The sequence below is a fragment of the Pongo pygmaeus genome, chromosome 20 (assembly GCF_028885625.2).
Source record: "Pongo pygmaeus isolate AG05252 chromosome 20, NHGRI_mPonPyg2-v2.0_pri, whole genome shotgun sequence".
Lineage (NCBI taxonomy): Eukaryota > Metazoa > Chordata > Mammalia > Primates > Hominidae > Pongo > Pongo pygmaeus.
Window position 1 is genome coordinate 11,808,699 of NC_072393.2, and position 13,281 is coordinate 11,821,979.

The following is a 13,281-nucleotide window of genomic DNA, read 5'->3' on the forward strand; positions in this document are numbered from 1 at the left end:
CAAGAGCCGGTGCGTATTTGCCTGTAGCTGCGCGCAGTACCAGTACTTCTGGTCAGTTCCCAGGAGCGGCAAGTAAGGAATATGAAATACCCTTATGGCTGAATCAGGGTGAAGGGGAAGCTTGTAAGCGTGGAAGACGCTCTACTCAAACTAAAAAGTTCGGGTTCTAATCCAGCAGATGAAGAGAGAGGCCTGAGAGGCTGCTGTTTTAACTTGCTCCCAGGTGACTTCCATGCTGCTGATCCGCAGACCACATTTTGAGTGCCCAGGTTGTAATAGATGAGGTTGAGTGGACAGGCTGGGGCCAGATTCCATGGAGCCTCGTGGGCCGTGTTAAGGATTTTTATTTTTTATTTTTATTTTATTTTATTTTTTTGAGACGGAGTCTCACTGTCGCCCAGGCTGGAGTGCAGTGGCTCGATTTTGGCTCACTGCAACCTCCGCCTCCCAGGTTCAAGTGATTCTCCCACCTCAGCCTCCCGAGTAGCTGGGATTACAGGCGCTGGTCACCGCGCCCGGCTAATTTTTGTAGGGCTTTTTTTTTTTTTTTTTGGTAGAGATGGGGGTCTCACCATCTTGGCCAGGCTGGTCTTGAACTCGTGACCTCGTGATCCACCCGCCTCGGCCTCCCAAAGTGCTGGGATTACCGGCGTGAGCCACTGCGCCCGGCCAAGGACTTTTATTGGTTTTTGTGTTTGGTTTTGGTTTTTTCTGAGACAGGGTCTCCCTCTGTCACCCAGGCTGGAGTGCAGTGGCGCGATCTCAGCTCACTGCAACCTTAGCCTCCCGGGTTCAAGCGATCCTCCTGCCTCAACCTCTTGGGTAGCTGTGATTACAGGTGCGCACCACCATGCCTGGCTAATTTTTGTATTTTTAGGAGAGATGGAGTTTCACCATGTTGGTCAGGCTGGTCTCGAACTCCTGACCTCAAGTGATTCATCCGCCTCGGCCTCTCAAATTGTTGAGATTACAGGCGTGAGCCACCACGCCCGGCCTGAAAAAGATATTTCAAGATGGAGAAAGAGAGGGGTTAGCTGTGTCACGTGTCCCTGAGTTGAAGAAGATGAGGAAAGAGATTTGACAGTTGAGTTTGGCAAGGGTCTGGTCCCTGGGGACCTTGATAAGAGCTGTTGCATTAGAGTGTTCAGGAAAATAATTTGTAATGAAATTTATTTCAAATACAGATGTTCCTTGACTTACGATGGGGTTACATCCCGATAAACCCATCATAATAAAGTTGAAAAATCTTAGAACCGTCAAGTCAGGGGCTGTCTGTAGAGGGATCTGTAGGATATCCCCTAGGGGGCAGTGTTACCCTGGGAACTGTCAAGTGTAACCAGTAGAACTGCCCTCCTGTGAGACCCTTTGTCAGTGCTGGCGCAAACTAGAATACACACAGCATGGAATCATACTATGCAGTTACCGTGCAACTTGCTATTTCCACTTAACCGTCTATACACGTATACTTAACTCTTGTTTTTAGTAGCTACACGATTCATAGTGCAACTCTGCCATAGTATAATCAACCGTTATCCTACTGATGGACAATTCCTGGATTTTCCTGAGTTTTGCCACTGCGATGATGCAGTAAAGGTCCCTGAATCAATATCCTTAAGACTGGATCTTTAGTGAAGCATAGTTTTCAAAAAATGACATTTGTGAGTACAGTGTCTCACCCCAGTAACCCCAGCACTTTGGGAGGCCGAGGTGGGAGGACTGCTTGAGCCCAGGAGTTTGAGGCTAGCATGGGCAACATAGTGAAATCTTGTCTCTAAAAATAAAATAAAAAACAATAAATGATGGCCGGGTACGGTGGCTCACCCAGCACTTTTTTGTCTTTGCTTTTTTTTTTTTTTTTTTTTGAGACGGAGTCTCGCTCTGTGGCCCAGGCTGGAATGCAGTGGCGTGATCTCGGCTCACTGCAACCTCCGCCTCCCGGATTCAAGCAATTCTCCTGCCTCAGCCTCCTGAGTACCTAGGATTACAGGTGTGCACCAACATGCCCAGCTAATTTTTGTATTTTTAGTAAAGATGAGGTTTCACCATGTTGGCCAGGCTGGTCTCGAACTCCTGACCTCGTGATCTGCCTGCCTTGGCCTCCCAAAGTGCTGGGATTATAGGTGTGAGCCACCGTGCCCGGCCCACCCCAGCACTTTGGGAGGCCAAGATGGGTGGATAACCCGAGGTCAGGAGTTCAAGACTAGCCTGACCAACATGGTAAAACCTTGTATCTACTAAAAATACAAAAGTTAGCTGGGCATGGTGGCAGGCACCTGTAGTCCCAGCTATTCAGGAGGCTGAGGCAGGAGAATCACTTGAACCCGGGAGGCGGAGGTTGCAGTGAGCCGAGATCACGCCACTGCACTCCAGCCTGGGCAACAAGAGTGAAACTCCATCTGAAAAAAAAAAAAAAAAGACATTTGAGTCACAGGATGTATATATCTTTCATTTTGTTCATGATTGCCACATTAGTTTTCTCTTTTTCTCTCCTTTCATCCCTTCCCTCTCTTACTTCCCTCCTTCCCAGCATTGTTGGATGTAGTTGACTGAACACGAATTGCTCATATTTAAACCATGCCTGGCCAAAATTGCATGTTTTGACATACAGGTATATCATTAAAACATGACCATAATCAAGACAATTATTTCCATCACCCTAAGAAATTTCCTCTTACCAGTAGCCGAGCGTGATGGCTCATGCCTGTAATCCTAGCACTTTGAGAGGCCGAGGTGTGCGAATCACGTGAAGACAGGAGTTTGAGACCAGCCTGGGCAACATAGTGAAACCCCTTGTAGTCTCTACCACAAATACAAAAATTAGCCAGACATAGTGGTACATGCCTGTAGTCCCAGCTACTCGGGAGGCTGAGGCTGGAGAATCACTTGAACCCGGGAGGTGGAGGCTGCAGTGAGCCAAGATTGTGCCACTGCACTCCAGCCTGGGTGACAGATCAAGACTCAGTCTTAAAAAAAGAAAAAAAAGAAATTCTCTCTTGCCCTTTTGTGCTCTGTCCCCTACTCCAGCCCCTGGCCCTAACTGATTTGTTTTTGGTTCCTATAACTTTGTCTTTTTCAGAAAGTCATATAAGCTGAATCATACAACGTGTAGCCTTTTGAGTTGGGCTTCTTTCCCCAGCATATGATGTTTGAAACTCACTCATGTTCCCAGCACTTTGGAAGGCCAAGGCAGGTGGATTGCTTGAGGTCAGAAGTTCAAGACCAGCCTGGCCAACATGGTGAAACCCTATTTCTACTAAAAATACAAAAATTAGCCAGGTGTGTTGGTGTGTGCCTGTAATCCCAGCTACTTGGGAGGCTAAGGTAGGAGAATTGCTTGAAACCAGGAGGCAGAGGTTGCAGTGAGCCAAGATCGCGCTATTGCACTCCAGCCTGGGTGACAGAGCCAGACTCTGTCTCAAAAAAAAAAGAAAAAAAGAAACTCAGTTGTGTTGTTTGATATGTCAGTGGTTTGTTTCTTTTTTGTTTTCTTTTGAGATGGCGTCTCACTCTGTCACCTAGACTGGAGTGCAGTGGCACCATCATGGTTCACTGTAGCCTCAACTTCCCAGGCTCCGGCAATCCTCCCACCTCAGCTTCCCGAGTAGCGGGGATTACACCTGTGCACCACCACGCCCAGTTAATTTTTGTGTTTTTTGTAAAGACAAGGTTTTGCCATGTTGCCCAGGCTGGTCTCGAACTCCTGGGCTCAAGCAATCCACCTGCCTTGGCCTCTCAAAGTGCTTGGATTATAGGCACAATTATTATTCAGTTGTATTCTGTTACCTGAATGTCCCACACTTTATCTTTTCACCTGTTAGTGACCTGTTTTTGCATTGTTGCCGGTGTTGAGCAATTATTAGAGCTGTTATGAACCATCTCTTTCATTTTGAGGGTGGCAGACGACACCACTTGAAAATATGCCACTTTGGCATATGGATTGTTTTCAGCTAAGGGCACTTGAAAAACAGTAGGTGCAGGAAAAGCACTCTGACCTCCCTCTTTTCTCTGGAAAACGAGATAAACCCCCATATGGAAGATGCCCTCCCCATCCCAGAAAGAAAGTAAAATTCTTTTTAGACAGAGTCTCATCCTGTTGCCCAGGCTGGAGTGAAGTGGTGTGATACCCACTTCCTGCAACCTCACTGCAACCTCCACCTCCTAGTCTTAAGCGATCCTCTCACCTTGTCCCCAAAATAGCTGGGATCACAGGCGCCCACCACCATGCCCAGCTAATTTTTGGTATTTTTGGTAGACACAGGGTTTCATTAAGTTGCCCAGGCTGGTCTTCAGCTCCTGAGCTCAAGTGATCCACCTGCTTCTGCCTCCCAAAGTGCTGGAATTACAGGCCTGAGCCACCGCGCCCAGCCCTAGAGCGTACAGTTCTTATTACCAGAAGACAGGGAGTCAAAGCTGAGGAAAAAATGCACAAACAAACCTTGTTAAATGAACCCTTATTTTTCTAGTTATTTTTCCACCATTAACTGCCCTAGCCCAAACACCTTTGTCTTGTCACATTTTCATAATTTACTACCCTTTTAAAACTTTATTTATAATATTTATTTGTAATTTTTAAATTTATTTATATATTTATTTAGAGACAGGGCCTTACTCTGCTGCCCAGGCTGGAGTACAGTGGCACAATCATAGCTGATTGCAGCCTCAAACTGCTGGGCTCAAGCGAAACTCCCGCGTCAGCCTCCTGAGTCCCTGGGACTACAGGTGCGTGCCACCCAGCTAATTTTACTTTTTGTTGTTTTAGAGATGGGGTCTCCCTGTGTTGTCCAGGCTGTTCTTGAACTCCTGGTTCCAAGCAATCCTCCCACCTTGGCCTCCCAAAGTGTTGGGATTACTAGTATGAGCCACCATGCCCATCTATAATTTACTACTTTTTTTTTTTTTTTTTTTTTGAGAAGTCTGGCTCTGTTGCCCAGGCTAGAGTTCAGTGGTGCAATCTCAGCTCACTGCAACCTTTGCCTCCCAGATTCAAGTGATTCTTCTGCCTCAGCCTCCCAAGTAGCTGGAATTACAGGTATGTGCCACCATGCCTGGCTAATTTGTGTATTTTTAGTAGAGATGGGGTTTCTCCATGTTGATTAGGCTGGTCTCAAACTCCCAACCTCAGGTGATCCGCCCGCCTTGGCCTCCCAAAGTGTTGGGATTACAGGCATGAGCCACCATGTCCATCCATAATTTTCTGCTGTTTGTCCAATACAGTAAATGAGTGTTTGACTCTAACTGCCTCTTTGGGTCTTCAATTCCTTTTCAGGGCTCCCATGTCCCATAGAACTTATGTTAAATATATTTCTGTGCTTTTCTCCTATTAATTGATCAAATGTCAGTTTAAGTCTTAGGCCCAGCCAGAGATCTAAGAGGGTAGAGGAGAAATCTTGCCTTCCCTCCACAGGTCTTTGTGTGGATGTTCATCTGCATCTTTCCCTGTGATTGCTTGCTTGATTGGTTGATTGATTTTGAGACAGGGTCTCACTCTGTGGCCCAGGCCGAAGTACAGTAGCGTGATCATGACTCACAGCAGGCTTGACCTCCCAGGCTCAAGTGATTCTCCCACCTCAGCCCCTGCCCCACACTCTCCACCCCACCCTCTCAGCCCCCTGAGTATCTGGAACTACAGATAAGCACCTCCATGCCTGTTTACTTTTTTTTTTTTTTGGTAGAGATGGGATTCACTGTGTTTCTCAGGCTGGTCTTGAACCCCTAGGCTCAAGAAATCCACCCACCATGGCCTCCCAAAGTTCTGGGATTACAGGCATGAGCCACCACATCCTGCCTCCCTGAAATATTTGATTCCTTCGGAATTTATTTTTGTATGTGGTCTAAGGTAGAGTTCAGGTTTTGTCTCATTCCAGTGCAAACTGATAAGGTAAGTAACACCTCCTTTTCCATGAACTTGCAATGCGACCTTGAATCTATATTATGTTCTTATATAAATCTTCCTGAATTTGTTCTTGAATTCCCTCGGTATTTTCCTGAGTCAATGCTATATTGTTTTTGTATTTGTTTCTACTTTCTCTCTTGATATTTTCCTGAGCCAATGTTTTGTTTTGGTTTTTTTTTTTTTTTGGCTTTTTTATTTTAGAGACAGGATCTCACTCTGTCATCCAGGCTCAGGCTGGAATGCCGTGGTGTGATCATTGCTCACTGTAGCCTCCAACTCCTGGGCTCAAGGGATCTTCCCACCTCAGCCTCCTAAATAGCTGGAACCACAGGCGTACACCTCCATGCCTGGTTAATTTATGTATTTTTTTTAAAGTTGGGGCCTTGCTATGTTGCCCAGGCTGGTCTTGAATTCCTGGCCTCAAGTGATCCTCACATCTTAGCCTTCCAAAGTGCTGGGATGCTGGGATTACAGGTACGAGCCACCACAGCTTACCCTGAGTCAATGTCAATGTCTTTTTTTTTTTTTTTTTTGAGACACTGGCTTGCTCTGTCACCTAAGCTGGAGTGCAGTGGCGCAATCTCGGGTCACTACAACCTCTGCCTCCAGGGTTCAAGTGATTCTCGTGCCTCAGCAGCCTCCCAAGTAGCTGGGATTACAGGCACCCACCACCACACCTGGCTAATTTTTGTATTTTTAGTAGAGACAGGGTTTCGCTACATTGGCCAGGCTGGTCTTGAACTGACCTCAGGTGATCCACCCACCTCGGCCTCCCAAAGTGCTGGGATTACAGGCGTGAGCCACCACACCTGACCGTGAGCCAGTGTCTTACTATTTTGATGACAGTATGTTTTGCTATTTGGTAAGGCAGGTATCTCACCATTATTCATGATTCTTGGCCTGGGATGCTGTTTAGGAAGTGGACATGGCCTGAGCGTCAAGTGACAGACAGCCTACTGGCTGCATGAGAATGCCAGTCCGTTTCCCAGCCTCTACTTTGACAAGCAGAGTGGCAAGATGGTAGTATCTGTGACAGCTGAAATCAGGAGTGGTTGGTTGCTCAGGAGGATCGAGAAGAGATGAAACCCTGCCACTTGCCTGAGGGACTCTGCTGTCTTGTTTCTTGCAGGTTAAAAGGCATCTTTCCAAAAATGGCTGAACCTGGTGTGGTGGCTATGCCTGTAATCCCAGCATTTTGAGAGGCCGAAGTGAGAGGATCACTTGAGGACAGGAGTTCAGGACCAGTTTGAGCAACCTAGGGAGACTCCATCTCTCTTTTTTTTTTTTTTTGAGATGGAGTCTTGCTCTGTCGCAGGCTGGAGTGCAGTGGCACGATCTTGGCTCACTGCAAGCTCCGCCTCCCAGGTTCACACCATTCTCCTGTCTCTCGGCCTCCCGAGTAGCTGGGTCCACAGGCGCCCGCCACCATGCCTGGCTAATTTTTTTTTTTTTTTTTTTTTGTATTTTTAGTAGAGACAGGGTTTTACCCTGTTAGCCAGGATGGTCTCGATCTCCTGACCTTGTGATCCGCCCGCCTTGGCCTCTCAAACTGCTGGGATTACAGGCGTGAGCCACCGCGCCTGGCTTTTTTTTTTTTTTTTTTGGAGACAGAGTCTCAGTCCATTGCCCAGGCTGGAGTGCAGTGGCGTGATCTCGACTCACTGCAACCTCCACCTCCCGGGTTCAAGCAGTTCTCCCACCTTAGCCTCCCAAGTATCTAGGGCTACAGGTGCGCACCACCGTCCCTGGCTAATTTTTGTATTTTTTGGTAGAGGAGGGATTTCACCATGTTGACCAGGCTAGTCTTGAACTCCTGACTTCAGGTGATCCGCCCACCTTGGCCTCCCAAAGTGCTGGGATCATAGGCATGATGTACCATGCCTGGCCCCCATTTCTTAAAATAAATAAATTAGGCTGGGTGCGGTGGTTCATGGCTGTAATCCCAGCACTTTGGGAAGCCAAGGTGGGCAGATTGCTTGAGCCCAGGAGTTCAAGACCAGCCTGGACAAAGTAGTGAAACCCCGTCTCTACAAAAAATACAAAAATTGGCCGGGTGCAGTGGCTCACGCCTGTAACCTCAGCACTTTGAGAGGCCGAGGTGGGTGGATCACGAGGTCAGGAAATGGAGACCGTCCTGGTCAACATGATGAAACCCTGTCTCTACGAAAAATACAAAAATTAGCTGGGCATGGTGGCACGCTTACCTGTAGTCCCAGCTACTCAGGAGGCTGAGGCAGGAGAATCAATTGAACCTGGGAGGTGGAGGGTGCAGTGAGCCAAGATCAGGCCACTACACTCCGGCCTGGTGACAGAGCAAGATTCTGTCTCAAAAAAAAAAAAAAAAAAATTAGCCAGGTATGGTGGTGTGTGCTTGTAGTCCCAGCTGTTCAGGATGCTTAGGTGGGTGGATCGCTTGAGTCCCTGAGATAGAAGTTGCAGTGAGCTGTGATCGCACTACTGTACTCCAGCCTGACAGCCTGGGCAACAGAGTGAAACCCTGTCTAAAAAAAAAGAAAAGTAAAGAAAAAAATAAAATAATTAATTAAGATGTCTGAGTGCTGGCTGGTGTTGTCTCCTCAGCAAGACAGAAGCTCCCTGAGGGCCAGCGCCCACCCTGATGTATTCCTCCCAGTGTCCTTGGGTCCCCAGCTGCCTGGCACAGAGCTTTGGTCCTTGGTGCTCGGTAGAAGTGTCTGGCTGATGTAGAGGAGGGAGCCTGAGTTACAATGCCCCCTCCCCTGCCACTCAGTCTTCGTGTGACATTGGATGTGTCACTTCTTCTTTCTGTGCTCTGGGCCGTGGGAACAGGGTCCTTGGGCTATGATGGTGACCTCTGATTCAGACTCCTGCCTGTCTGGTGCCTCTGAGTCAGTGAGAAGAGACAGGGCAGCTGTGACCTCCCTAGACTGTTGTGGTTAAGATTAAGGGACTGCCTCTTCCTAGAAATGACCTTGGTCACAGTGGTTAATCCGTCCAATCTAAGATAAATATTGTACCAAAAAAAAATTAAGAAACAAAAACCCACAAAAACACGTCTGAGCTTCTGTAATATCCTCTGAGAAGCAAGGATGATTCTGGCCCCTGCCTCATGGGCCCGGATCAGAAGTGACGGTAAATGGCAGCTGGAATAAACTCAGGATTGCATTTTGGGGATTTGTTTGTTTGCTTGAGACAAGAGTCTTGCTCTGTCGCTCAGGCTGGAGTGCAGTGGTACGACCTCAGCCCACTGCAACCTCCACCTCCTGGGTTCGAGTGATTCTCCTGTCTCAGCCTCCTGAGTAGCTGGAATTACAGGCGCCCACCACCATGCCAGCTAATTTTTGTATTTTTAGTGGAGACAGCGTTTTGCCATGTTGGCCAGGCTGGTCTTGAACTCCTGATCTCAAGTGATCTGCCCACCTCAGCCTCCCAAAGTGTTGGGATTACAGGTGTGAGCCACCACCCCTGGCCAGGATTGCATTTTGGAAAGATCACTGCTTAATTATAACAGTTGGTCAGACATGATGGCTCACACCTGTAATACTGCATTTTGGGAGGCTAAGGAGGAAGGATCACTTGAGGTCAGGAGTTTGAGACCAGCCTAGGCAACATAGCAAGACCCCGTCTCTACAAAACACACACACACAAAATTAACCAAGAGTGGTGGAGTGAAGCTGTGGTCCCAGCCACTCAGGAGGCAGAGGCAGGAGGATCCCTTGAGCTCAGGAGGTGGAGACTGCAGTGAGCTATGATTGCACCATTGCACTCCAGCCTGGGCAACAGAGTGAGACACTGTTTAAAAAAAAAACCAAAAAATTACAACAGTAACACATACACCTTGTAACAAATTCAACAGTATTGACATCTATAAAGTAGCAAATGATACCAATATGCGCACGCACGCACACACACACACACACACACACACACACACACACACACACACACACAGAGTAACAAATAAGCCAGAGCAGTGGCTCATGCCTGTAATCTCAGCACTTTGGGAGGCCGAGGTGGGTGGATCACCTGAGGTCGGGAATTCAAGATCAGCCTGACCAACATGGAGAAACCCTGTCTCTACTAAAAAATACAAAATTAACCAGGCGTGGTGGCGCATGCCTGTAATCCCAGCTACTCAGGAGGCTGAGGCAGGAGAATTGCTTGAATCTGGGAGTCAGAGGTTGCTGTGAGCCGAGATCACGCCACTGCACTCCAGCCTGGACAGCAAGAGGGAAACTCCATCTCAAAACAATAAATAAGTAAAATAACAAATGAAAGGTGACAATTTCACCAAGTGCCTCTCCCCAGAAGTAACCTCAGTTACTTTTTTTTTTTTTGAGACAGTCTCCCAAACTGGAGTGCAGTGGCGTGATCACAGCTCACTGCAGCCTCCACTTCCCAGACTAGAACGATTCTCGTGCCTCAGCCTCCCAGGTAGCTGGGATTATAGGCATGCATCACCAGGCCTGACTAATTCTTTTTGCTTTTTTTAGTAGAGGTGGGTTTTTGCCATGTTGGCCAGGCTGGTCTTGAACTCCTGTCCTCAAGTGATCTGCCTGCCCCCGCCTACCAAAGTGCTGGGATTACAGGCGTGAGCCACTGCGCTCAGCCCTGTTACATTTTGTCCAGGTTTATTTCACTCTGCTAGGCAGGCAGCTGGAGCCAAACAATTGGGTTCCTGCCGTGTAAGTAGTTGCAAGCGGCGGTTGAGGGTGGGCCAAAGGAGGGGTTCCTGTGCCTTGGCTAGCGCTAATGTCCTGGGTTGCCTGGGGTGGGTGTTACTTAACTCTCCCTCAGAGGGGAACTGGGCTCCCCTGCAGCTGTCACATCAGGTCTAGCACTCTGCTTTCAGTATTTATGAAAGAAACAGGCCCTGAGATAATTCTTTTTTTTTTTTTTTTCCCTGAAACGGAGTCTCATTCTGTTTCCCAGGCTGGAGTGCAGTGGTGTGATCTCGGCTCACTGCAACCTCTGCCTCCTGCGTTCAGGCAATTCTCCTGCCTCAGCCTCCTCAGTAGCTGGGACTACAGGCACGTGCCACCATGCCCGGCTAATTTTTTGTATTTTTAGTAGGGACGGGGTTTCACCATGTTGGCCAGGCTGGTCTCCAACTCCTGACCTCAAGTGATCTGCCTGCCTCAGCCTCCCAAAGTGCTGGGATTACAGGTGTGAGCCACTGCGCCCGGCCCTGAGAAAATTCTGCTTCTAGAAGTTTTCTTACACATTACTTTCACAGCATTGGTCCAGGGACCACCACTGCAGCCTTGTTGGTAAGAGGGAAAGAATTATTTATTTATTTATTTATTTATTTATTTTGAGAAAGAGTCTCGCTCTGTTGCTCAGTCTGGAGTGCAGTGGCATGATATTGGCTCACTGCCAACCACCGCCTCCCAGTTTCAAGCAATTCTCCTGTCTCAGCCTCCCAAGTAGCTGGGACTACAAGCACATGCCACCATGCCCAGCTAATTTTTGTATTTTTAGTAGAGACAGGGTTTCACTATATTGGTCAGGCTGGTCTCAAACTCCTGACCTCAGGTGATCCATCTGCCTCAGCCTCTCAAAGTGTTGGAATTACAGGTGTGAGCCACCGCGCCCGGCCTAGAAGGAAAGATTTAAAAAGACCATGGCTGGGCGCGGTGGCTCATGCCTGTAATCCCAGCACTTTGAGAGGCCGAGGCGGGTGGATCACGAGGTCAAGAGTTCAAGACCATCCTGGCCAAGATGGCGAAACCACATCTCTACTAAAAATATAAAAATCAGCTGGGCATGGTGGCGTGCGCTTGTAGTCCCAGCTACTTGGGAGGCTGAGGCAGAGAATTGCTTGAACCCAGGAGGCGGAGGTTGCAGCGAGCCAAGATCGTGCCACTGCACTCCAGCCTGGGTGACAGAGCGAGACTCCATCTCAAAAAAAAAAAAAAAAACAAAACTTCAACGAGGCTGAGCACTTTGGCTCACGCCTGCAATCCCAGCACTTTGGGAGGTTGAGGCAGGAGGCTCACTTGACCCTGGGAATTTGAGGCTGCAGTGAGCTATGATCCCGCCATTGCACTCTAGTCTGAGTGACAGAGCAAGATTCTGTCTCTCAAAACAACCCCCAAAACCAATAAAATCCTGCAAGGAGTACTAGCAAGGAGCCAGTGACATAAGGCAGAAGCTTCGTGGCTGTCAAAAAGAAGGGCGATCTTGTTCCTTGTTCCTGGGAATCCTGCAAACATGTCTGCCCCATAGGTAATGCATGGACAAGGTCATTTGTTATGGCATTGAGGATTGCAAAATTGTTGGAAGTGTTACAGGAAAGGGATCTCAATCCAGACCCCAAGAGAGCGTTCTTGGATCTTAAGAAATAATTCAGGACTGGGCGCGGTGGCTCTTGCCTGTAATCCCAGCACTTTGGGAGGCCAAGGCAGGTGAATCACCTGAGGTCAGGAGTTCAAGACCAGCCTGACCAACATGGTGAAACCCCGTCTCTATTAAAAATACAAAATTAGCCAAGTATGGTGGTGGGGGCCTGTAACCCCAGCTACCTGGGAGGCTGAGGCAGGAGAATTGCTTAATCGGTTGAACCCAGGAGATGGAGGTTGCAGTGAGCCAACATCACACCCATGTACCCCAGCCTGGGTGACAGAGTGAGACTCCATCTCAAAAAAGAAAAAAAAAAAGTGGAGTGCAGTAACAGGAATGTGTGCAAAACTATGTGTATATTGTGTTGCTTTTGGTGTAAAAAATGGGAATGTGTTTACAGTGGCATGCCCCTGTAATCTCATCTACTCGGGAGGCTGAGGTGGGAGGATCACTTGAGCCCAGGAGCTCAAGACCAGCCTAGGCAACATAGCAAAACTCTGTCTCTGAAAAACAGTCTGGAAGCAATAAATAGCTCATGCCTGTAATCCCAACACTTTGGGAGGCTGAGGCAGGAGGATTGCTTGAGCCCAGGAGTACAAGACCGGTTTGGGCAACAGAACAAGACTCCCATCTCTACAAAAAAAAATTTAAAAATTAGTTAGAAGTGGTGGTGCCTGCCTGTAGTCCTAGCTAGTTGAGAGGCTAGGGTGGGAGGATTGCTTGAGCCCAGGAGTTTGAGGCTGCAGGGAGCTATGATTGTACCACTGCACTCCAGCCTGGACAATACAGCAAGACCCTTCTCCCTAAAGAAATAATAGGCCGGGCGCGGCAGCTCACACCTGTAATCCCAGCACTTTGGGAGGTTGAGGCGGGCGGGTCACGAGGTCAGGAGATTGAGACAATCCTGGCCAACATGGTGAAACCCCATCTCTACTAAAAATACAAAAATTGCCAGGCGCGGTGGCTCACTCCTGTAATCCCAGCACTTTGGGAGGCTGAGGCAGGCGGATCACGAGGTCGGGAGATTGAGACCATCCTGGCTAACACGATGAAACCCCATCTCTATT